Raw genomic sequence first — 24,065 nt, 5'->3', positions numbered from 1 at the left:
CCTGATGCAAAAAGCTGACACGTTGGAAAAGATTTTGATACTAGAAAAGATTGACAGCCGGAGGAGAAGGGGATGACAGTGGAGGAAATGGCATCATCGACTCAATGGACAAGAGTTTGAGCAATCTCCTGGAGATAGTAAAGGACAGGGAAGCCTGACTTGCTATAGTCCATGGAGTTGCAAAGAGTTGGACACAGCTCAGTGACTGAACAATAGCAGCAACAAGTGCTTGCTCTGTGTTAAGCACTGTGGTAGACAGTTCTCCACTTACTAACTTATAGAATTATCACACACACACACACACACACACACACACACACACACACACACACACACATTATTATTATCTCAATTTTCCACATGGTTAAACTGAGGTTCAGAGAGATAGAATGATGTATTTGGGGTCAGATAGCTCACAAGATGTAGAGTTGGGAATTCCCCCTAATATTAGTTTGAAATGTTTGAAATTGCTGTTTTTGTTCAACAGTGGTCTAATATTAGTAATGTCATATGGTTTAACCTAATGGAGTGTAAACTCTTTGAGGCCAGGGATTTTTTCTCCTTTCTTTACTGTTATAGCTCCATAGCCTTGACTAGTACTTGACCTATTAGTGAGTTAGTACATATTTAATTAATTAATTAATGAAAAGCTATGTTTGGTTTTATAGTCCACACCCTTTCCACTATGGCGATGTTTTCCAAGATAAAGTTAAAATTTTGCCATGTCTACATACTTGTGTACCTTTAAAAAGTTTCCAACAGGTGCTGTTCATTTCCCAGTGGAGCACAGGCCACCCAATGGAACCTCCTGCCCTTAATACCGTCTTACTGACAGTGAAGGACAGCAGTTAATAAATGTAGCAAAACAAAAAAGTATGAGTTAAAAGGTCTAAAATGTAAATGATCCTAGGGCAAACAGCAAGTTAAGAAGCATCTATTGAAAATATGAAATTCAGTAAGAAAGATGAGAGTCTGTGGCCTGTGAACCAAGACCACTCCATCTCTTCTCCCTCTCAGGCCAGAGAGGTAAGACTTCACTAAATACTCCTGAATCTCAGAAAAGAAGTTTTCCTCTCCCTCCAGCTCTCAGTTGGGAGCCCTTCTTTTTAAGAGGAACATTTCTCATCCTGCCTCTAGCTACCTGTAAAAGAGGTCAAGTCCCAAGGCAAGAATGGTTGGAAGGTGGGGCTTCCTCTTGCCACTCAGTCTCCATTCCTTGGGTATAACATGCTGAGAAGGCTTGGAAACTATATACCATGGCCAAACTCTTGAGACTTCACACTAGGAGAGGCAAATTGACAGACCACAGACTACTACCATGCCCCAATAAAGTGCTTATCTGCTAGAACAGAGGTTTCTCGCAGACAGAGGCTTACCATAGGCCCTACCCTCAGCTCCAGGGCCCTGTTCCAGAGATAGTGGCAGGGATAGAAAACAATCACAATAAACTCCTAAGAAATAAAAAAGAATTCAAATCCTAAATCTAAATTTCCATCTTAAGATGTAAAAAAGGAGCAAACTGAACCTGAAGCGGCCAATAGGAAGGGAATGTAAAGATTAGAGTGAAAATTAATGAAAAATAAAATAGAAAAAACAATAAAATAGTAAAGTTAATGAAACAAAAAACTGTTTTTTTAAAAAAAATCAACAAAGTTCACAAGTCTTTAGGTAGAGTGACCAAAATAAAGAAAGAAGACTGAAAATATTAGAATTAGAAATGAAAGAAGGGAGATCATTACCTGATTTACAGAAATTAAAAAGGATTATAAAGAACTACTATGAACAATTGTGAGGTAATAAAGTAGATGAAATGTACACATCTCTAAAGAGATAGAAACTAATAGAACTGTATTAAGAAATAATCTTACTAAAATTATGAAAAATGAAGAGAATGAATTAGTAATACAAAAAATACCCAAAAAAGAAAATCCAAGTGGCTTCAACATTGAATTCTATCAAACACTCAAAGAAGAATTAACAACAATTGCTTATAAAATCTTCCCCAAAATACGAGAAAGAATGACTTTTCATCTCAATTGATGATGCCAGCATTATCTGATACCAAAGCCAGACAAACAAATCACAAGGAAAGAAAATTATGGTCAATGATTCTTGTGAATAAAGATGTAAAATTCCTCAACACAGTTCTAGCAAACCAAACCCAACACCATATAAAAAGAATTATGCACCAGGACCTAATAGAATTTATCTCAGGAATGCAAAATTGGTTTAACATTTGGAAATCAACTAGTTTAATATATCAATATAATAAATATAAATTTAAGTGATTTTTCAGTGCAGAAAAATGATTTTACAAAATCGGACACCTTTTCATGATAAAAGCATTCAACAGACCAGGAATTAAAGAGAGCTTTCCTAACATGATAGACTGCATCTATGAAATAACTCATAGGTAACATCATGCATAATGACATCATGCATAAGACTAGATGATTTCCCCTAGATCAGGAACAAGAGAAAGATCTGTTCTTACCACTTCTATTCAACACTGGACAAGTTCTAACCAGGACAATTAAGCAAGAGAATTAGTCACCGAGACTGGAAAGAGAGAAAGAAAACTCTCCCTGTTCAGAGATGACATGATTTTGTATACAGAAAGTCAAGAGAAAGCCACAAAAATCTGAAACAAAAGCTAATAGAAATGTTGAGTAAGGTTACAGGATATAAGACTAATATACAGAAGCTGTAGTCTGTAACACTTGCAATGAGAAAACATAAGGATGAAATTAAGGAAACTCATTTGCAATAACATAAAAGAAGATATTCAGGATTCACATCATTACATTTAACAAAAGAAGTGAAAAATTAATGTAAAAAACTACAAAACATTGTTGAAAGAAATTAAAGAAGGTCCAAATAATTGGAAAAACCTCCTGTGATAATAGACAGGGAGTCTTAATTTCATTACGATGACGATGCCCCACAAACTGATCTCTAGACTCAATCACTATCAGAACACTAGCTGACTTTTTGTAGTAAGAACTAGATAGGCTGATTCTAAAATTCGTATGGATTGCAAGGAACTCAGAAAGGCCAATTTTTTATTGGATAACACACAATTTCTGATTTCTAAACTTACTGAAGGGAGGGGCGGTCCTAAGATGGTGGAGGAATAGGACAGGGAGACCACTTTTTCCCTCACAAATTCATCAAAAGAACATTTCAATGCTGAGTAAATTCCACAAAACAACTTCTGAATGCTGGCAGAGGACATCAGGCACCCAGAAAAGCAGATCATTGTCTTCAAAAACAGTGAACCTCTCTGGGTGTCCCTGAGTGTGGAGAAACTTCATCTTTAACCTAGATGTTTTATCATCAGTGCTGTATAGATAGAGAAGTCTTGAGGATACTGTAAAAATAAAACTGAAAACCAGAAGCAGGAGGCTTAAGTCCAAATCCTGAGAACATCAGAGAACTCCTGAATCCAAGGAACATTAATCGATAGGAGCTCATCAAATGCCTCTATACCTACACTGAAACCAAGCACCACCCAAGGGCCAACAAGTTCCACAGTAAGACATACCACACAAATTCTCCAGCAACACAGGAACACACCCCTGAGCTTCAATATACAGGCAGCTCAAAGTTACTCCAAAACCACTGACATCTCATAACTCATTACTGGTCACTTCATTGCACTTCAGAGAGAAGAAATCCAGCTCCATCCACCAGAACTCCGACACAAGCTTCCCTAACCAAGAAACCTTGACAAGCCACTGATACAACCCCACCCACAGTGAGGAAACTCCATAATAAGGAGAACTCCACAAATTCCCAGAATACAGAAAGCATTATAACCAAGATGAAGAGACAGAGGAATGCCCAGCAGGTAAAGGAACAGGAAAAATGCCCACCAAACCAAACAAAAGAGGAAGAGATAGGGAATCTACCTGAGAAAGAATTTCGAATACTGATAGTGAAAATGATCCAAAATCTTGAAATCAAAATGGAATCACAGATAAATAGCCTGGAGACAAGGATTGAGAAGATGCAAGAAAGGTTTAACAAGGACCTAGAAGAAATAAAAAAGAGTCAATATATAATGAATAATGCAACAAATGAGATCAGAAACACTCTGGAGGCAACAAATAGTAGAATAATGGAGGCAGAAGATAGGATTAGTGAAATAGAAGATAGAATGGCAGAAATAAATGAATCAGAGTGGAAAAAAGAAAAACAAATTAAAACAAATGAGGACAATCTCAGAGACCTCCAGGACAATATGAAACGCTCCAACATTTGAATTATAGGAGTCCCAGAAGAAGACAAAGAGAAAGACCATGAGAAAATACTTGAGATAATAGTTGAAAACTTCCCTAAAATGGGGAAGGAAATAATCACCCAAGTCCAAGAAACCCAGGGAGTTCCAAACAGGATAAACCCAAGGCAAAACACCCCATGACACATATTAATCAAATTAACAAAAATCAAACACAAAGAACAAATATTAAAAGCAGCAAGGGAAAAATAACAAATAACACACAAGAGTATTCCCATAAGGATAACAGCTGATCTTTCAATAGAAACTCTTCAAGCCAAGAGGGAATGGCAAGACATACTTAAAGTGATGAAAGAAAATAACCTACAGCCCAGATTTCTGTACCCAGCAAGGATCTCACTCAAATATGAAGGAGAAATCAAAAGCGTTACAGACAAGCAAAAGCTGAGAGAATTCAGCACCAACAAACCAGCTCTCCAACAAATGCTAAAGGATATTATCTAGACAGGAAACACAAAAAGGGTGTATAAACCCAAACCCAAAACAATAAAGTAAATGGCAACGGGATCATACTTACCAATAATTACCTTAAACATAAATGAGTTGAATGCCCCAACCAAAAGACAAAGACTGGCTGAATGGATACAAAAACAAGATCCCGATATATGCTGCCTACAAGAGACCCATCTCAAAACAAGGGACACATACAGACTGAAAGTGAAGGGCAGGAAAAAGATATTCCACGGAAACAGAGACCAAATGAAAGCAGGAGTAGCGATACTCTTATCCAATAAAATAGACTTGAAAACAAAGGTTGTGAAAAGAGACAAAGAAGGACACTACATAATGATCAAAGGATCAATCCAAGAAGAAGATATAACAATTATAAATAGATATGCACCCAACATAGGAGCACCGCAATATGTAAGACAAATGCTAACAAGTATGAAAGGGGAAATTAACAATAACACAATAATAGTCGGAGATTTTAATACCCCACTCACACCTATGGACAGATCAACTAAATAGAAAATTAACAAAGAAACCCAAACTTTAAATGATACAATAGACCAGTTAGACCTAATTGATATCTATAGGACATTTCACCCCAAAACAATGAATTTCACCTTTTTCTCAAGGGCTCATGGAACCTTCTCCAGGATACATCACATCCTGGGCCATAAATCTAACCTTGATAAATTCAAGAAAATCTAAATCATTCCAAGCATCTTTTCTGACCACAATGCAGTAAGATTATATCTCAATTACAGGAGAAAACCTATTAAAAATTCCAACATATGGAGGCTGAACAACACACTTCTGAATAACCAAGAAATCACAGAAGAAATCAAAAAAGAAATAAAAATATGCATAGAAATGAATGAAAATGAAAACACAACAATCCAAAACCTGTGGGACACTATAAAAGCAGTGCTAAGAGGAAAAAAGTTCATAGCAATACAGGCATATCTCAAGAAACAAGAAAAAAGTCAAATAAATAACCTAACTCTACACCTAAAGCAACTAGAAAAGGAAGAAATGAAGAATCCCAGGGTTAGTAGAAGGAAAGAAATCTTAAAAATTAGGGCAGAAATAAATGCAAAAGAAACAAAAGAGACCATAGCAAAAATCAACAAAGCCAAAAGCTGGTTCTTTGAAAGGATAAATGAAATTGACAAACCATTAGCCAGACTCATCAAGAAACAAAGAGAGAAAAATCAAATCAATAAAGTTAGAAACGAAAATGGAGAGATCATAACAGACAACACAGAAATACAAAGGAGCATAAGAGACTACTATCAGCAATTATATGCCAATAAAATGGACAACGTGGAAGAAATGGACAAATTCGTAGAAAAGTACAACTTTCCAAAACTGAACCAGGAAGAAATAGAAAACCTTAACAGACACATCACAAGCATGGAAATTGAAACTATAATCAGAACTCTTCCAGCAAACAAAAGCCCAGGTCCCAACGGCTTCACAGCTGAATTCTACCAAAAATTTAGAGATGAGCTAACATGTATCCTACTGAAAGTCTTCCAGAAAATTGCAGAGGAAGGTAAACATCCAAACTCATTCTATGAGGCCACAATCACCCTAATACCAAAACCTGACAAAGATGCCACAAAAAAAAAAAAAAAAAAAGAAAGAAAAGAAAACTACAGGCCAATATCACTGAGGAACATAGATGCAAAAACCCTTAACAAAATTCTAGCAATTAGAATCCAACAACACATTAAAAAGATCATACACCGTGACCAAGTGGGCTTTATCCCAGGGATACGAGGATTCTTCAATATCTGCAAATCAATCAATGTAATTCACCACATTAACAAATTGAAAGATAAAAACCATATGATTATCTCAATAGATGCAGAGAAGGCCTTTGACAAAATTCAACATCCATTTATGATAAAAACTCTCCAGAAAGCAGGAATAGAAAGAACATACCTCAACATAATAAAAGCATATATGACAAACCCACAGCAAACATTATCCTCAATGGTGAAAAATGGAAAGCATTTCCCCTAAAGTCAGGAACAAGACAAGGGTGCCCACTTTCACCGCTACTATTCAACATAGTTCTGGAAGTTTTGGCCACAGCAATCAGAGCAGAAAAAGAAATAAAAGGAATCCAAATTGGAAAAGAAGAAGTAAAACTCTCACTGTTTGCAGATCACATGATCCTCTACATAGAAAACCTTAAAGACTCCACCAGAAAATTACTAGAGCTAATCAATGAATATAGTAAAGTTGCAGGATATAAAATCAACACACAGAAATCCCTTGCATTGCTATACACTAAAAATGAGAAAGTAGAAAAAGAAATTAAGGAAAAAATTCCATTCACCATTGCAATGAAAAGAATAAAATACTTAGGAATGCATCTACCTAAAGAAATGAAAGACCTATATATATATAAAAAACTATAAAACACTGGTGAAAGAAGTCAAAGAGGACACTAATAGACAGAGAAATAAACCATGTTCATGGATCAGCAGAATCAATATAGTGAAAATGAGTATACTACCCAAAGCAATCTACAGATTCATTGCAGTCCCTATCAAACTACCAATGGTATTTTTCACAGCACTAGAACATATAATTTCACAATTTGCATGGAAATACAAAAAACCTCGAATAGCCAAAACCATCTTGAGAAAGAAGAATGGAACTGGAGAAATCAACCTGCCTAACTTTAGGCTCTACCACAAAGCCATAGTCATCAAGACAGTATGGTACTGGGACAAAGACAGAAATATAGATCCATGGAACAAAACAGAAAGCCCAGAGACAAATCCACAAACGTATGGACACCTTATCTTTGACAAAGGGGGCAAGAATATACAATGGAGTAAAGACAATCTCTTTAGCAAGTGGTACTGGGAAAACTGGTCAACCACTTCTAAAAGAATGAAACTAGATCACTTTCTAACACCATACACAAAAATAAACTCAAAATGGAATGGATTAAAGATCTAAACATAAGACCAGAAACTATAAAATTCCTAAAGGAGAACATAGGCAAAACACTCTCCAACATAAACCACAGCAGGATCCTCTATAATCCACCTCCCAGAATTCTGGAACTAAAAGCAAAAATAAACAAATGGGATCTAATTAGAATTAAAAGCTTCTGCACAACAAAGGAAACTATAAGTAAGGTGAAAAGACAGCCTTCTGAATGGGGGAAAATAATAGCAAATGAAGCAACTGACAAACAACTAATCTCAAAAATATGCAAGCAACTTATGCAGCTCAATTCCAGAAAAATAAATGACCCAATCAAAAAATGGGCCAAAGAACTAAATAGACATTTCTCCAAAGAAGACATACGGATGGCTAACAAACACATGAAAAGATGCTCAGCATCACTCATTATAAGAGAAATGCAAATCAAAACCACAATGAGGCACCATTGCACACCAGTCAGAATGGCTGCGATCCAAAAGTCTACAAGCAATAAATGCTGGAGAGGGTGTGGAGAAAAGGGCACCCTCTTACACTGTTGATGGGAATGCAAACTAGTACAGCTACTATGGAGAACAGTGTGGAGATTCCTTAAAAAGCTGGAAATAGAACTGCCTTATGACCCAGTAATCCCACTGCTGAGCATACACACTGAGGAAACCAGAATTGAAAGAGACACGGCCACCCCAATATTCATCACAGCACTGTTTATAATAGACAGGACATGGAAGCAACCTAGATGTCCATCAGCAGATGAATAGATAAGAAAGCTGTGGTACATATACACAATGGAGTATTACTCAGCCATTAAAAAGAATACATTTGAATCAGTTCTAATGAGGTGGAGGAAACTGAAGCCAATTATACAGAGTGAAGTAAGACAGAAAGAAAAACACCAATATACTATCAGTTCAGTTCAGCCGCTCAGTCGTGTCCGACTCTTTGTGACCCCATGAATTGCAGCACACCAGGCCTCCCTGTCCATCACCAACTCCCGGAGTTCACTCAGACTCACATCCATCAAGTCCGTGATGCCATCCAGCCATCTCATCTTCTGTCGTCCCCTTCTCCTCCTGCCCCCAATCCTTCCCAGCATCAGAGTCTTTTCCAATGAGTCAACTCTTCGCATGAGATGGCCAAAGTACTGGAGTTTCAGTTTTAGCATCATTCCTTCCAAAGGAATCCAGGGCTGATCTCCTTAAGAATGGACTGGTTGGATCTCCTTGAAGTCCAAGGGACTCTCAAGAGTCTCCTCCAGCACCACAGTTCAAAAGCATCAATTCTTTGGCGCTCAGCCTTCTTTACAGTCCAACTCTCACATCCATACATGACCACTGGAAAACCATAGCCTTGACTAGATGGACCTTAGTCAGCAAAGTAATGTCTCTGCTTTTCAATATGCTATCTAGGTTGGTCATAACTTTTCTTCCAAGGAGTAAGCGTCTTTTAATTTCATGGCTGCAGTCACTTTCTGCAGTGATTTTGGAGCCCCCAAAAATAAAGTCTGACACTGTTTCCACTGTTTCCCCATCTATTTCCCATGAAGTGATGGGACTGGATGCCATGATCTTAGTTTTCTGAATGTTGAGCTTTAAGGCAACGTTTTCACTCTCCTCTTTCACTTTCATCAAGAGGCTTTTTAGCTCCTTTTCACTTTGTGCCATAAGGGTGGTGTCATCTGCATATCTGAGGTTATTGATATTTCTCCCGGCAATCTTGATTCCAGCTTGTGTTTCTTCCAGTCCAGTGTTTCTCATGATGTACTCTGCATATAAGTTAAACAAGCAGGGTGACAATATACAGCCTTGACATACTCCTTTTCCTATTTGGAACCAGTCTGTTGTTCCATGTCCAGTTCTAACTGTTGTTTCCTGACCTGCATACAGATTTCTCAAGAGGCAGGTCAGGTGGTCTGTATTCCCATCTCTTTCAGAATTTTCCACAGTATATTGTGATCCACACAGCCAAAGGCTCTGGCATAGTCAATAAAGCAGAAGTAGATGTTTTTCTGGAACTCTCTTGCTTTTTTGATGATCCAGCAGATGTTGAAAGTTTGATCTCTGGTTCCTCTGCCTTTTCTAGAACCAGCTTGCACATCAGCGAGTTCATGGTTCACGTATTGCTGAAGCCTGGCTTGGAGAATTCTGAGCATTACTTTACTAGCATGTGAGATGAGTGCAACTGTGTGGTAGTTTGAGCATTCTTTGGCATTGCCTTCCTTTGGGATTGGAATGGAAACTGACCTTTTCCATTCCTGTGGCCACTGCTGAGTTTTCCAAATTTGCTGGCATATTGAGTGCAGCACTTTCACAGCATCATCTTTCAGGATTTGAAATAGTTCAACTGGAATTCCATCACCCCCACTAGCTTTGTTCATAGTGATGCTTTCTAAGGCCCACTTGACTTCACATTCCATGATGTCTGGCTCTAGATTAGTGATCACATCATCATGATTATCTGGGTTGTGAATTTTTGTTTGTACAGTTCTTCCATGTATTCTTGCCACCTCTTCTTAATATCTTCTGCTTCTGTTACTAACACATATATATATTAATTTAGAAAGATGGTAATGATAACCCTGTATGCTAGACAGCAAAAGAGACACGTTCTATGTATAGAACGGACTTTTGGACTCTGAGGGAGAGGGAGAGGTTGGGATGTTTTGGGAGAATGGCATTGAAACATGTATACTATCATGGAAGAAAGGACTCGTCAGTCTATGTTTGATACAGGATACAGGATGCTTGGGCCTGGTGCATGGGGATAATCCAGAGAGACGATATGGGTTGGGAGGTGGGAGGGGGGGTTCAAGATTGGGAACTCATGTACACCCGTGGTGGATTCATGTCAATTTATGGGAAAACCAACACAGTATTGTAAAGTAAAATAAAGAAAAAATAAAAATATATATAAAAAAAAAACACTGAAAAGCAAGACTAATCCTCTTGAGAAACCTGTATGCAGGTCAGGAAGCAAAAGTTAGAATGGGACATGGAACAATGGACTGGTTCCAAATAGGAAAAGGAGTAAGTCAAGGCTGTATATTGTCACCGTGCTTATTCAACTTATATGCAGAATACATCATGAGAAACGCTGGGCTGGAAGAAACACAAGCTGGAATCAAGATTACAGGGAGAAATATCAATAACCTCAGATATGCAGATCACACCACCCTTATGGCAGAAAGTGAAGAAGAACTAAAGAGCCTATTGATGAAAGTGAAAGAGGAGAGTGAAAATTGACTTAAAGCTCAACATTCAGAAAACTAAGATCATGGCATCCAGTCCCATCACTTTACGCCAGATAAATGGGGAAACAGTGGAAACAGTATCAGACTTTACATCTGGGGGCTCGAAAATCACTGCAGATGGTGATTTTAGCCATGAAATTAAAAGACTCTTGCTCCTTGCAAGGAAAGTTATGACCAACCTAGACAGCATATTAAAAAGCAGAGACATTACTTTGCCAAAAAAGGTCCATCTGGTCAAGGCTATGGTTTTTCCCGTGGTCATGTATGGATGTGAAAGTTGGACTATAAAGAAAGCTGAGCACTGAAGAATTGATGCTTTTGAACTGTGGTGTTGGAGGAGACTCTTGAGAGTTCCTTGGACTGCGAGGAGACCCATCCAGTCCATTCTAAAGGAGATCAGTCCTGGGTGTTCATTGGAAGGACTGATGTTGAAGCTGAAACTCCAATTCTTCGGCCACCTGATGCGAAGAGCTGACTCATTTGAAAAGACCCTGATGCTGGGAAAGATTGTGGGCAGGAGGAGTCGGGGACAACAGAGGATAAGATGTTTGGATGACATCATCGACTTGATGGACATGGGTTTGGGTGGACTCTGCGAGTTGGTGGTGGATAGGGAGGCCTGGCGTGCTGCGTTTCATGGGGTTGCAAAGAGTCAGACACAACTGAGAGACTGAACTGAACTGAATTGAATAGTAATAAAGATGGTGTGACACTGGGACATGGTTAAAGGTCAACAGAACAGAATTGAGAGTCCAGAAATAAAACCACACATCTACATTCAACTGATTTTCAACAAGTGTATCAAACCATCCAATGAGGCAATGATAATCGTTTCAACAAATGGTTCTTGGACTGACAATTACCAAAAAAGAAAAAAGATATTGAAACCTTGCTTCACATCATTTACAAAAATAAACTAAAAATCAATTGAAGACCTAAATTTAAGAGGTGAAACTATAGAATTCTTAGAATAAGTTATATAAAAGACTGAAAAAAAAACCTTAATTGCATGAAGTAATTTACCTGATGAAAAATTCAAAAGTAATGGTAATAAAGATGCTCACAGAACAGGGGAGAAGAATGGAATAACATAGCGGTGATTTTAACAAACAGATGAAAAGTATTAGAAGGTACCAAATAAAAGTCTCAAAGCTGAAATATACGATAACTGAACTGAAAAATGCAATAGTGGTCGACTAGATGAGACAGAAGAATGGATCAGTCAATTCGAAAATAAGGCAGTGAAATTCAATCAATCAGAGCAACAAAAAGAAATGAATGAAAAAAAGTGGAGTTATCTAACGGGACTTATGGATAAACATCAGATTATCATTCACACCATAGGACTCTCAGAAATAGAATAGAGAGTGAAGGGTTCATAAACAATTATTTAAAGAAATAATAGCTGAAAATTTCCCTAAACTGAGTAAGGAAACAGATATCCAGATTCAGGAATCCCAGAGAGTTCCAAATAAGAGGAACCCAAAGAAGGAGATACCAATGCACATTGTAACTAAATTGTTCAAAAATTTTAAAAGGGACAGAATATTAAAAGCAGCAAGAGAAAAACAACTTGCTTCATACAAGGGGATCCCCATAAGAGTAGAAACATATTTTACAACAGAAGCTTTGCAGGACAGACGGGATTGGAACACTATATTCAGAGTCCTAAATTTCCACCCAAAATAACTCTACCCAGAAAAGTTATCATTCAGAAGTGAAGGGGAGATAGAGTTTTCCAGACAAACAAAAGCTAAAGGAGTTCATCACCACTAGGCTTTGTAAGAAATGTAAAAAGACGTTATTAAGCTGAAAAGCAAGAGCACTAATGAAAGAATCAATCTCACAGGAAAGGAAAATATATAGTAAAGGTAGTGGCTTAATCATTTATAAAGTAAGCATAAAAGTTAAAACACAAAAGCAGTGAAAATAACTGTGATTGCAACAATCAATAAATACAGAAAATAAAAATAAAATGTGACATCAAAGACATAAAACATGGGAAGAGTAATGTTGAGCTTTACAATGAGATCAAATTCATATTGTTATCAATTAGCATACACTGCTATAGATATAAGTTTTTGTACATAATCCTCATGGTAACCACACAGCAAAAACCTATAGTAAATACGTGAAAGATGAAGAGAAAGAAATATGTCATCAAAGCAAATGCAGAAGTTTTTTTTGTTTGTTTGTTTTTGTTGCTCAATCATTCAGTTGTATCTCACTCTTTATGACCCCATGGATTGCAGCAGGCCAGGCTTCCCTGTCCTTCACCATCTCTGGGAATTTGCTCAAACTCATGTCCATTGAGTTGATGTTGCCATCCAACCATCTCATCCTCTGTCGTCCCCTTCTCCTCCTGCCTTCAATCTTTCCCAACATCAGGGTCTTTTCTAATGAGTCAGCTCTTCACATCCAGTGGCCAAAGTATTGGAGCTTCACCTTCAGTATCAGTCCTTCCAATGAATATTCAGGGTTGATTTCCTTTACAATTGACTGGTTTGATCTTTTTGCTGTCCAAGTGACTCTCAAAAGTCTTCTCCAACACCACAGTTCAAAAGCATCAGTTTTTCAGCACTCAGCCTTCTTTATGGTCCAACTCTCACATCCAAACTTGACTACTGGAAAAACCATAGCTTTGACTATGCAGACCTTTGTCAGTAAAGTAATGTCTCTGCTTTTTAGTATGCTGTTTTGGTTTGTCATAGCTTTTCTTCCAAGGAGAAAGCATCTTTTAATTTCATGGCTGCAGTCACCATCTGCAGTGATTTTTGGAGTCCAAGAAAATAAAGTCTATCACTTTTTCCATTGTTTCCCCATCTATTTACCATGAAGTGATGGGACTGGATGCCATGATCTTAGTTTTTGAAAACAAAGAGTGCAAGAGTAGAAAGAAATAGGAAGTATAAAAATGGCCAGAAAGAAATGAATAAATTGGCAATAAGCCCATGCCTATCAACAATCACTTTAAGTGTAAATTAACTGATTTTTAAAATCAAAACACATAGAGTAGTTGAATGGATTAAATAAAAAAGACCCATCAATCTATATGCAGTCTACAAGAGAAACCTTGGATGTAAGGACACAACACACACAGACTGAAAATAAAGTGATGGAAAATTATATTGCATGCAAATGGAAACCAAAATAAAGCTGGAGTAACACTACTTGTGTCATAAAATAGACTTTAAAACAAAGACTATAAAAAGAAACAAAGAAGTACATTATGTGATGATAAAGGTGTCAATCCAACAAGGAGATAGAACATTTGTAAATATTTATGCACTTAACATGGATTCAACTAAATATATAAAAAATATTGACATAACAAAAGAGAAATAGCACTACAACATTTCCAATTACATGGAATACCTTTTTAACCATCCCCTCACTTTCAGTCTGTATGTGTCCCTAGGTCTGCAGTGGGTATTCATTCAGTCAGTCTGTGCCTTTTAGTTGCATTTGTCTTTTGGAGCACTTAATCCATTTGCATTTAAGGTAATTATTGATATGTATGATCCTACTACCATTTATTTTACTGTTTTGGTTTCATTTTTGTAGGTGCTTTCATTCTCTTGTCTTTCCCATCTAGAAAAGTTCCTTTAGCAGTTTTTGTAAAGCTGTTTTGGCAGTGCTGAATTCTCTTAACTTTCACTCATCTATAAAGCTTTTGACTTTTCCTTTGAAACATAATGAAATCCTTACTGGGTAGAATATTCTTGTGTGTTTTTTTTTTCTTTCATCACTTTAAGTATATCCTGACACTCCTTTCTGGCCTGCAGAGTTTTTGCTGAAAGATAAGCTGTCAGCATTATGGGGATCCCCTTATATGTTATTTTTTGCCTTTCTCTTGCTGCTTCCCTTGAAAAACCTGTATGCAGGTCAGGAAGCAACAGTTAGAACTGGATATGGAACAACAGAGTGGTTCCAAATAGGAAAAGGACTACGTCAAGGCTGTATATTGTCACCCTGCTTATTTAACTTATATGCAGAGTACATCATGAGAAACGCTGGGCTGAAAGAAGCACAAGCTGGAATCAAGATTGCCAGGAGAAATATCAATAACCTCAGATATGCTGAAGATATCACTCTTATGGTAGAAAGTGAAGAAGAACTAAAGAGCATCTTGATGAAAGTGAAAGAGGAGAGTGAAAAAGTTGGCTTAAAGCTCAACATTCAGGAAACTAAGATCATGGCATCCGGTCCCATCACTTCATGGCTGATAAATGGGGAAACTGTGGAAACAGTGTCAGACTTTATTTTTTTGGGTTCCAAAATCACTGCAGATGGTGATTGCAGCCATAAAATTAAAAGACGCTTGCTCCTTGGAAGGAAAGTTATGACCAACCTAGACAGCATATTTTCTCTTATTCTTCTGGCACCCTTATAATTCAAATATTGGTCCACTTAATGTTGTCTTCAAGGTCTCTGAGACTGTCCTCACTTCTTTGCATTCTTTTGTCTTTATTCTGCTCTGCTTCAATTATTTCCACCATTCTATCTTCCAGCTCACTTATCCCTTCTTCTGCCTCAGTTATTCTGCTACTGAGTCCCTCTAGTGTACTTTTATCTCAGTTATTGCACTGTTCATTGCAGATTGTCTATTCTCTATTTTTTCTAGGTCTATGTTAAACATTTCTTGTGTCTTCTCCATTCGTGCCTCCATTCTCCATTTATCTGTGCCTCCATTTTATTTCCAGGATTTTGTATCATCTTTACTATAATTACTCTGAATTCTTTTTCAGGTAAATTGCCTATTTCCTCTTCATTTGTTCTTGTGGGACCTTGCCATGTTCCTTTATCTACTGCATGTTTCTCTGTCTTTTCATTTTGTTTAATTTACTGCATTTAGGGGTCTCCTTTCTGCTGGATGCAAATTCATAGTCCCTCTTACTTGTGGAGTCTATCCTTTGTTGGTGGGGTTAGAGTGGTGCCATGTGGTGGTTTCCTGGTTGGGTAAACTTGTGCCTGTGTTCTGGTGGATGAAGCTAGATCTTTTCTCTCTATAGGGCAGTGCTGCATCTAGTTGTGTGTTTTGGGGTGTCCATGGGCTTGGTATGGCTTTGGGCAGTTTTTCTGCTAATGGGCAGTGTTATGTTCTTGCTTTGCTGAAGGTTGGCCATGAGGCATTCAGCACTGAAGTTTGCTGGCCTTTGGGTGGGGCCTGATCTTTGTGTTGAGATGGAGGTGTTTTGGAAGAGCTCTCACCAATTAATGTTCTTTTGGGTTGGGAGTTCTCTGGCGATTCAAAATCCTGGATTCAGGTCTCCTGCCTCAGAGCTTCAGGCCCAACCCCTTAAGGTAGCAGAAAAAAATCCACAAGCCACACAGCACAGAAGACAAATCTGAAAACAAATGGTGAAAGCAATACTCAGCAAACAAGAACACTCAAACTCACACACTTACAAATGGAAAAGAAGAGAGAAAAAAAATAAAAAGGAATCACAAGCGAAGAGAGCAATCCATAATAAGTGATAGCATACAGTGTCTTTCTCTGTCTTATTTCATTTAGCATAATACCTACCAAATCCATCCATGTTGCTGCAAATGGCAAAATTAATTCGTTTTTGTGGCTAAGTAGTATTCCATTTATCTATCTATCTATATCTATACCACATTTTCTTCATTCATTTATATCTCGATGGACACTTAGCCTACAATTTACATCTTGGCAATTATAAATAATGCTGCTATGAATATTATAGTGATGTATATTCTTGAATTAGTGTTTTTTTTTTTTTCATACCCAAGAGTGCAAGTGCTGGGTCATATGGTAGTTCTAGTTATAGTTTTATGAGGAAACTCATTACTGTTTTCCACAATTGCTGCAATAGATTATATTTCCCATTAACAGTGTACAGTGTACAAGGTTTTCCTTTTCTCCACATCTTCATGAACATTTGTTACTTTGTGTTATTTTTGATGATAGCTTTTCTAACAGGTGTGTGGCTATATCACATTCTAGTTTTGATTTGCATTTCCTTGATGATTTCTCAGGTATCTAAGTGGTAATGAATCACCAGTCAGTGCAGGAGATGACAGAAATACAGGTTTGATCCCTGGGTCAGGAAGGTCCCCTCAAGGAGAAAATGGAAAAGCAATTCAGTATTCTTGCCTGGAAATTTCCATGGATGGAGGAGCCTGGCAGGCTGCAATCCATGGGGCCATGAAGAGTTGGAAACGACTGAATGACTGAACATGTGGACACTGATGATTACCGATGTTGAGCATCTTTTCATGTGCCTCTTGGCCATCTGCATGTCCTTTTTGGAAAAATGTCTATTCAGGTCTTCAGCCCATTTTTCTGATTGGGCTATTTTTTATGTTGAATTTATGGGCTGTTTATATATGTTGGATATTAACCTCTTTTCAGTCATACCATTTGCAAATATTTTTTCTGTGGACTGTCGTTTTGTTTGTTGATGGCTTCCTTTGATGTGCAAATTAGGTTTTATTTCCTTTACTTTAGGAGACAGAGCAATATATATATATATATATATATATATATAGCTATGACTCATGTCAGAGTCTGTTTCTTCTAGTAGTTTCATGGTTTCCAGTCTTACATTTAGATCTTCAATCTATTGTGGGTTTATTTTGTATACGAAGTTAGAGAATGTTCTAATTTCATTTTTTTAACATGTAGCTGTCTTGTTTTCCCATAACCATGTATTGATGTGACTATATTTTCTCCATATATATTCTTGCCTCTTTTGTTGTAGGTTAATTTACTGTAAGTATGTTGGTTTATTTCTGGGCACTCTATTCTGTTGCACTGATCTCTATGTCTGTTTTGTGCCAGTACCATACTGTTTTGATTGCTGTACCTTTGTAATATAGTCTGAAACCAGGGCATGTGGTTTTTCCAGGTCTGTTAATCTTCTTTATTTCTCAAGATTGCTTTAAATTATTTTTTCTAATTCTGAGAAAAATGCTCTTGGTATTTTGATAGGAATTGCACTGAATCTATAGACTTCCTTTGGGAATATTATTATTTTAACAATATCATTTTTTTTTAATCCAAGACCATGATCTATCTTTCCATCCATTTGCATCATCTTGGTGACTTATGGCTTTAATTCTAAGTGAGCTATTTCAAATCCTAAAAGATGATACTGTTAAAGTGCTATGTTCAGTATGCCAGCAAATTTGGAAAACACAACAGTGGCCACAGGACTGGAAAAGGTCTGTTTTCATTCCAATCCCAAAGAAAGGAAATGCCAAAGAATGTTCAAACTACTACACAATTGCACTTATTTCACGTACTAGCAAGGTAATGCTCAAAATCTTTCAAGCTAGGCTTCAACAATGTGTGAATTGAGAACTTCAAGATGTACAAGCTGGATTTTTAGAAAAGGCAAAAGTAGAGATCAAACTGCCAACATCTATTGGGTCATAGGAAAAAGCAAGACAATTCCGGGAAAACATCTACTTCTGCTTCATTGTCTACACTAACAACTTCGACTGTGTGGATCACAATGAACTATGGAAAATTCTTTAAAAGATGGAATACCAGACCATCTTACCTGCCTCCTGAAAAACCTGTGTGCAGTCCAAGAAGCAGCAGTTAGAACCAGACGTGGAACAATGGACTGGTTCAAAATTGGGAAAGGAGTACATCAAGGTTGCATATACTGTCACCCTGTTTATTTAAATTTTATACAGAGTACATAATGCAAAATGCCAGGCTGGATAAATGGCAAACTGGAATCATGATTGTTGGGAGAAATGTCAATAACCTCAGATATGCAGATGACACCATCCTTTTGACAGAAAGTGAAGAGGAACTAAAGAGCTTTCAGGTGAAGGTGAAAGAAGAGAGTGAAAAAACTCTTAAAACTCAACATTCAAAAACCATGGTATCTGGTCGCATTACTTCATAGTAAATAGATGGGGAAATAATAGAAACAATGACAGAATTTATTTTCTTAGACTCAAAAATCACTGCAGACAGTAATTGCAGGCAGGGAATTAAAAGATGCTTGCTCCTTGAAAGAAAAGCTGTAAGAAACCTAGACAGTGTGTTAAAAAGCAGAGACACTACTTTGCTGACAAAGGCCCAAATAGTCAAAGCTATGCTTTGCCCAGTAGTCATGTACAGATGTGAGAGCTGGACCATAAAGAAGGCTTAGCACTGAAGTATTGATGCTTTTGAACTGTGGTGTTGGAAACGACTCTTGAGAGTCCCCTGGACTGCAAGGAAATCAAACCAGTCAATTGTAAAGGAAATCAATCCTGATTATTCATTGGAAGGACTGATGCTGAAGCTGAAGCTCCAATATTTTGGCCACCTGATGGGAAGATCTGACTCATTGGAAAATACCCTGATGTTGGGAAAGATTGAGAGTAGGAGGAGAAGGGAGCAACAGAGGATGAGATGGTTGAAATGCATCACCTACTCAATGGACATAAGTTTGAGCAAACTCTGGGAGCTGATGAAGGACAGGGAAGCCTGCCGTGCTGCAGTCCATGGGGTTGCAAAGAGTTGGACACAACTGAGCGACTGAACAACAGCTCTTTTACCTCCTTATGGTTTATTCTTAGACATTTTATTGTTTTTCATGCAACAGTCAATGAGATTGTTTCCTTAATTTGTCTTTCTGATGATTTATTTTAGTGGTTACAAATACAGTAGTGTTTTAATTTTGTATCCTGCAGCTTTACCACATTCATTCATTAACTCTAGTAGTTTTCTGGTGGTATCTTTAAGGTTTTTTTGTTTTTAGTTCAGTTCACTTCAGTTGCTCAGTTGTGTCCGACTCTTTGCGACCCCATGAATCGCAGCACACCAGGCCTCCCTGTCCATTACCAACTCCCAGAGTTCACTCAGACTCACGTCCATAGAGTCAGTGACGCCATCCAACCAGTTCATCCTCTGTCGACCCTTCTCCTTCTGCACCCAATCCCTCCCAGCATCAGAGTCTTTTCCAGTGAGTCAACTCTTCGCATGAAGTGGCCAAAGTACTGGAGTTTCAGCTTTAGCATCATTCCTTCCAAAGAAATCCCAGCGCTGATCTCCTTTAGAATGGATTGGTTGGATCTCCTTGCAGTCCAAGGGACTCTCAAGAGTCTTCTCCAACACCACAATTCAAAAGCATCAATTCTTTGGCGCTCAGCCTTCTTCACAGTCCAACTCTCACGTCCATACATGACTACTGGAAAAACCATAGCCTTGACTAGATGGAACTTAGTCAGCAAAGTAATGTCTCTGCTTTTGAATATGCTATCTAGGTTGGTCATAATTTTTCTTCCAAGGAGTAAGCGTCTTTTAATTTCATGGCTGCAATCACCATCTGCAGTGATTTTGGAGCACCCCAAAATAAAGTCTGACACTGTTTCCACTGTCTCCCCATCTATTTCCCATGAAGTGATGGGACCGGATGCCATGATCTTCGTTTTCTGAATGTTGAGCTTTAAGGCAACGTTTTCACTCTCCTCTTTCACTTTCATCAAGAGGCTTTTAGTTCCTCTTCACTTTGTGCCATAAGGGTGGTGTCATCTGCATATCTGAGGTTGTTGATATTTCTCCCGGCAATCTTGATTCCAGCTTGTGTTTCTTCCAGTCCAGCATTTCTCATGATGTAGTCTGCATATAAATTAAATAAGCAGGGTGACAGTGTATTTTTCGTTTATAGTAATTTTTGTTTACAGCAACATGTCAAATGCAGTGACAGTTTTACTGCCTTTCCATTTTAGATTTCTTTCATTTCTTTCTCTTGTCTGATTACTATGACTAAGACTTTCAGTACTATGCTGAGTAAAATTTGCAAGTGTGAGCATCCTTATCTTATTCCTAATCTTAGAGGAAATGCTTTTAGCTTTTTACCATTGACTATGATGCTACCTGTGGGTTTGTCATATATGCCTTTTATTTTTTTTAATTTTAATTTTTACTTTATTTTACTTTACAATACTGTATTGGTTTTGCCATACATTGACATGAATCCACCACGGGTGTACATGAGTTCACTATAGTCGACTGTGTTAGTAATCACTGATAAAAACATAAATGCAAAATTTCTCAAAAATTATTAGGACACCAAATCCAAGAATACATCGAAAGGATCACCCACCAAAATCAAATGGGATTTATCCTAGAGATGCAAGGACTGTTTGATATCCCAAATTGGTCAATGTGATCCACAACATTAACAAACTGAAAAATAAAAAAAATCTGTATGATCATCTTAATAGACATAAAAAGGCTCCTGATAAAATTCAACATCCATTTATGATTTAAAAACCTATCCAGAAAGTGGAATTACAGGGAACATTACTCAGGGCAATAAAGTATAATTTATAATTTATTGCAACTTCTCATTTTTCATTTCTGATTTTATTTATTTTGACCCTCTCCCTTTTTTTCTTGATGAGTCTGGCTTATCAATGTTTGTATTTCTGAGGCATTGGTTGCAACTTCTCATTTTTCATTTCTGATTTTATTTATTTTGACCCTCTCCCTTTTTTTCTTGATGAGTCTGGCTTATCAATGTTGTTTGTCTTTTCAATGAGCTTGTTTTTAGTTTCATTAACCTTTTCTATTGTTATTTTAGTCTCTGTATTATTTGATTCTGCTCTGACTTTTATGATTTCTTTCCTTCTAGTAACTTTGGGTTTCATTTCTTCTTTCTATAATTCCTTTAGATGCAGATTAGATTTTGTTTACTTGAGATTTTTCTTGTTTCATCAAGTGAGATTGTATTACTATAAATTTCACTACTTTTGATGTGCCCCTTAAGTTTTTATATCATGGTGTTTTCTTTTTCATTCGTCTCTATGTATTTTTTGGTTTCCTCTTTGATTTCTTCAGTGAAACCATTGGTTGCTTAGTAGAGTGTTGTTTAGCCTCCACTTGTTTGGGGATTTTTACAATTTCTTTTTATAGTTGATTTCTAGTATTATTTCATTGTGGTAGCAAAAGATGTTTGATGTGGTTTAAGTTTTCTTAAAATTTACTGAGGCTTGCTTTCTGGCCCAGCATGTGACCAATTTCTATCTGAACTTGAACAATGTGTATTCTGATTTTTTTTTCTATTTTTTATTTTTTTAAAATTTTTATTTTTACTTTATTTTACTTTACAATACTGTATTGGTTTTGCCATACATTGACATGAATCCACCACGGGTGTACATGCGTTCCCACACATGAACCCCCTCCCCATAACATCTCTCTGGGTCATCCCCGTGCACCAGCCCCAAGCATGCTGTATCCTGCGTCAGACATAGACTGGCAATTAGTTTCTTACATGATAGTATACATGTTTCAATGCCATTCTCCCAAATCATCCAACCCTCTCCCTCTCCCTCTGAGTCCAAAAGTCCGCTCTACACATCTATGTCTCTTTTGCTGTCTCACATACAGGGTCATCATTGCCACTTGTAAAAGAATGAAACTAGATCACTTTCTAACACCATACACAAAAAAACTCAAAATGTATTAAAGATCAAATGTAAGACCAGAAACTATTCTGATGTTTTTGGATAGAATACTCTATTAATATCAATTATGTTTCTCTGGTATAATGTGCCATATATATGTGTTAGTATACTTTATTGGTGTTTTTCTTTCTGGCTTACTTCACTCTGTATAATTGGCTCCAGTTTCATCCATCTCATTAGAACTGATTCAAATGCTTTCTTTTTAATGGCTGAATAATACTCCATTGTGTATATGTACCACAGCTTTCTTATCCATTCATCTGCTGATGGACATCTAGGTTGTTTCCATGTCCTGGCTATTATAAACAGTGCTGTGATGAACATTGGGGTACACGTGTCTCTTTCAGTTCTGGTTTCCTCGGTGTTTATGCCCAGCAGTGGGATTGCTGGGTCATAAGACAGTTCTTTTTGCAATTTTTTAAGGAATCTCCACATTGTTCTCCATAGTGGCTGTACTAGTTTGCATTCCCACCAACAGTGTAGGAGGGTTCCCTTTTCTCCACACCCTCTCCAGCATTTATTGCTTGCAGAAATATAGATCAATTGAACAAAATAGAAAGCCCAGAGATAAATCCACACACATATGGACACCTTATCTTTGACAAAGGAGGCAAGAATATACAATGGAGTAAAGACAATCTCTTTAACAAGTGGTGCTGGGAAAACTGGTCAACCGCTTGTAAAAGAATGAAACTAGATCACTTTCTAACACCATACACAAAAATAAACTCAAAATGGATTAAAGATCAAATGTAAGACCAGAAACTATTCTGATGTTTTTGGATAGAATACTCTATTAATATCAATTATGTTTCTCTGGTATAATGTGTCATTTAAGGCCAATGTTTCCCCTTTGATTTTCTGTATGGGTGATCTGTCCATTGATACTAGTGGAGTGTTAAAATTCCCTTTATTGTTTTACTTTTGATTTCTCCCTTTGTGTCTGCTGATATGTGCTTTATGTGTTTAGGTGCTTCTATGTTTTATGCATATATCTTTCCAATGGTTATGTCTTCCTGGATTTATCCTTAATCATTGTGCAGCATCCTTCTTTGTCTTGTGAGGCTGTTTATCTTAAAGTCTATTTTGTCTGCTATAGCAGCTTTCTTTTGATTTCCATTTGCATGGAAGACCTTTTCCTATCACCTCATTTTCAGTCTGTCTTTAGAGCTGAGGCAATCTCTTGCAGGCAGCATATACATATGTGTGTGTGTGTGTGTGTGTGTGTGTGTGTGTGTGTGTATGTGAGAGAGAGAATGTGTGTGTGTGTGTATGTGAGAGAGAGAGAATGTGTGTGTGTGTGTATATATATTATTTTTATATTCATTAAGCCATTCTGTGCCTTTTGATGGAAGCATTTAGTACGTTAACATTTAAGGTAATTCAGGATTGCAAACTGGGTAGCAAGGTGTGGGAATTAGAACTCTCACTCATTGACAAGAACCTCTGCAACATCCTCCAGTTTGTGGGTGACCTACCTTGGGGTATTGGGCTTGATTATATTGTGAGTCTGACTGTCTTATCTCAAAATGATTCCTTTTTTTATGTCTTTTCTTCTAGAAAATATTTTTTTCTGGAAGATTCTGATCTTTTAAACCAATGGTTATTCTTCAGATTGTTGTGATTTTCTCATGCTCTTGAGGGAAATTGAGCTCACAG

General features: G+C 37.3%; 1 protein-coding gene across 6 annotated transcripts in view; it reads left to right on the top strand.

Annotated features, from left to right (window-relative positions):
• ARHGEF9 (Cdc42 guanine nucleotide exchange factor 9) overlaps window positions 1–24,065 on the top strand; it is a 456,021-nt gene that overhangs the window by 73,871 nt on the left and 358,085 nt on the right. The window lies entirely within an intron of this gene.

Source organism: Ovis aries, chromosome X (assembly GCF_016772045.2).
Source record: "Ovis aries strain OAR_USU_Benz2616 breed Rambouillet chromosome X, ARS-UI_Ramb_v3.0, whole genome shotgun sequence".
In the NCBI taxonomy this organism is placed as follows: domain Eukaryota; kingdom Metazoa; phylum Chordata; class Mammalia; order Artiodactyla; family Bovidae; genus Ovis; species Ovis aries.
This window is presented reverse-complemented; position numbering and strand designations above follow the sequence as displayed.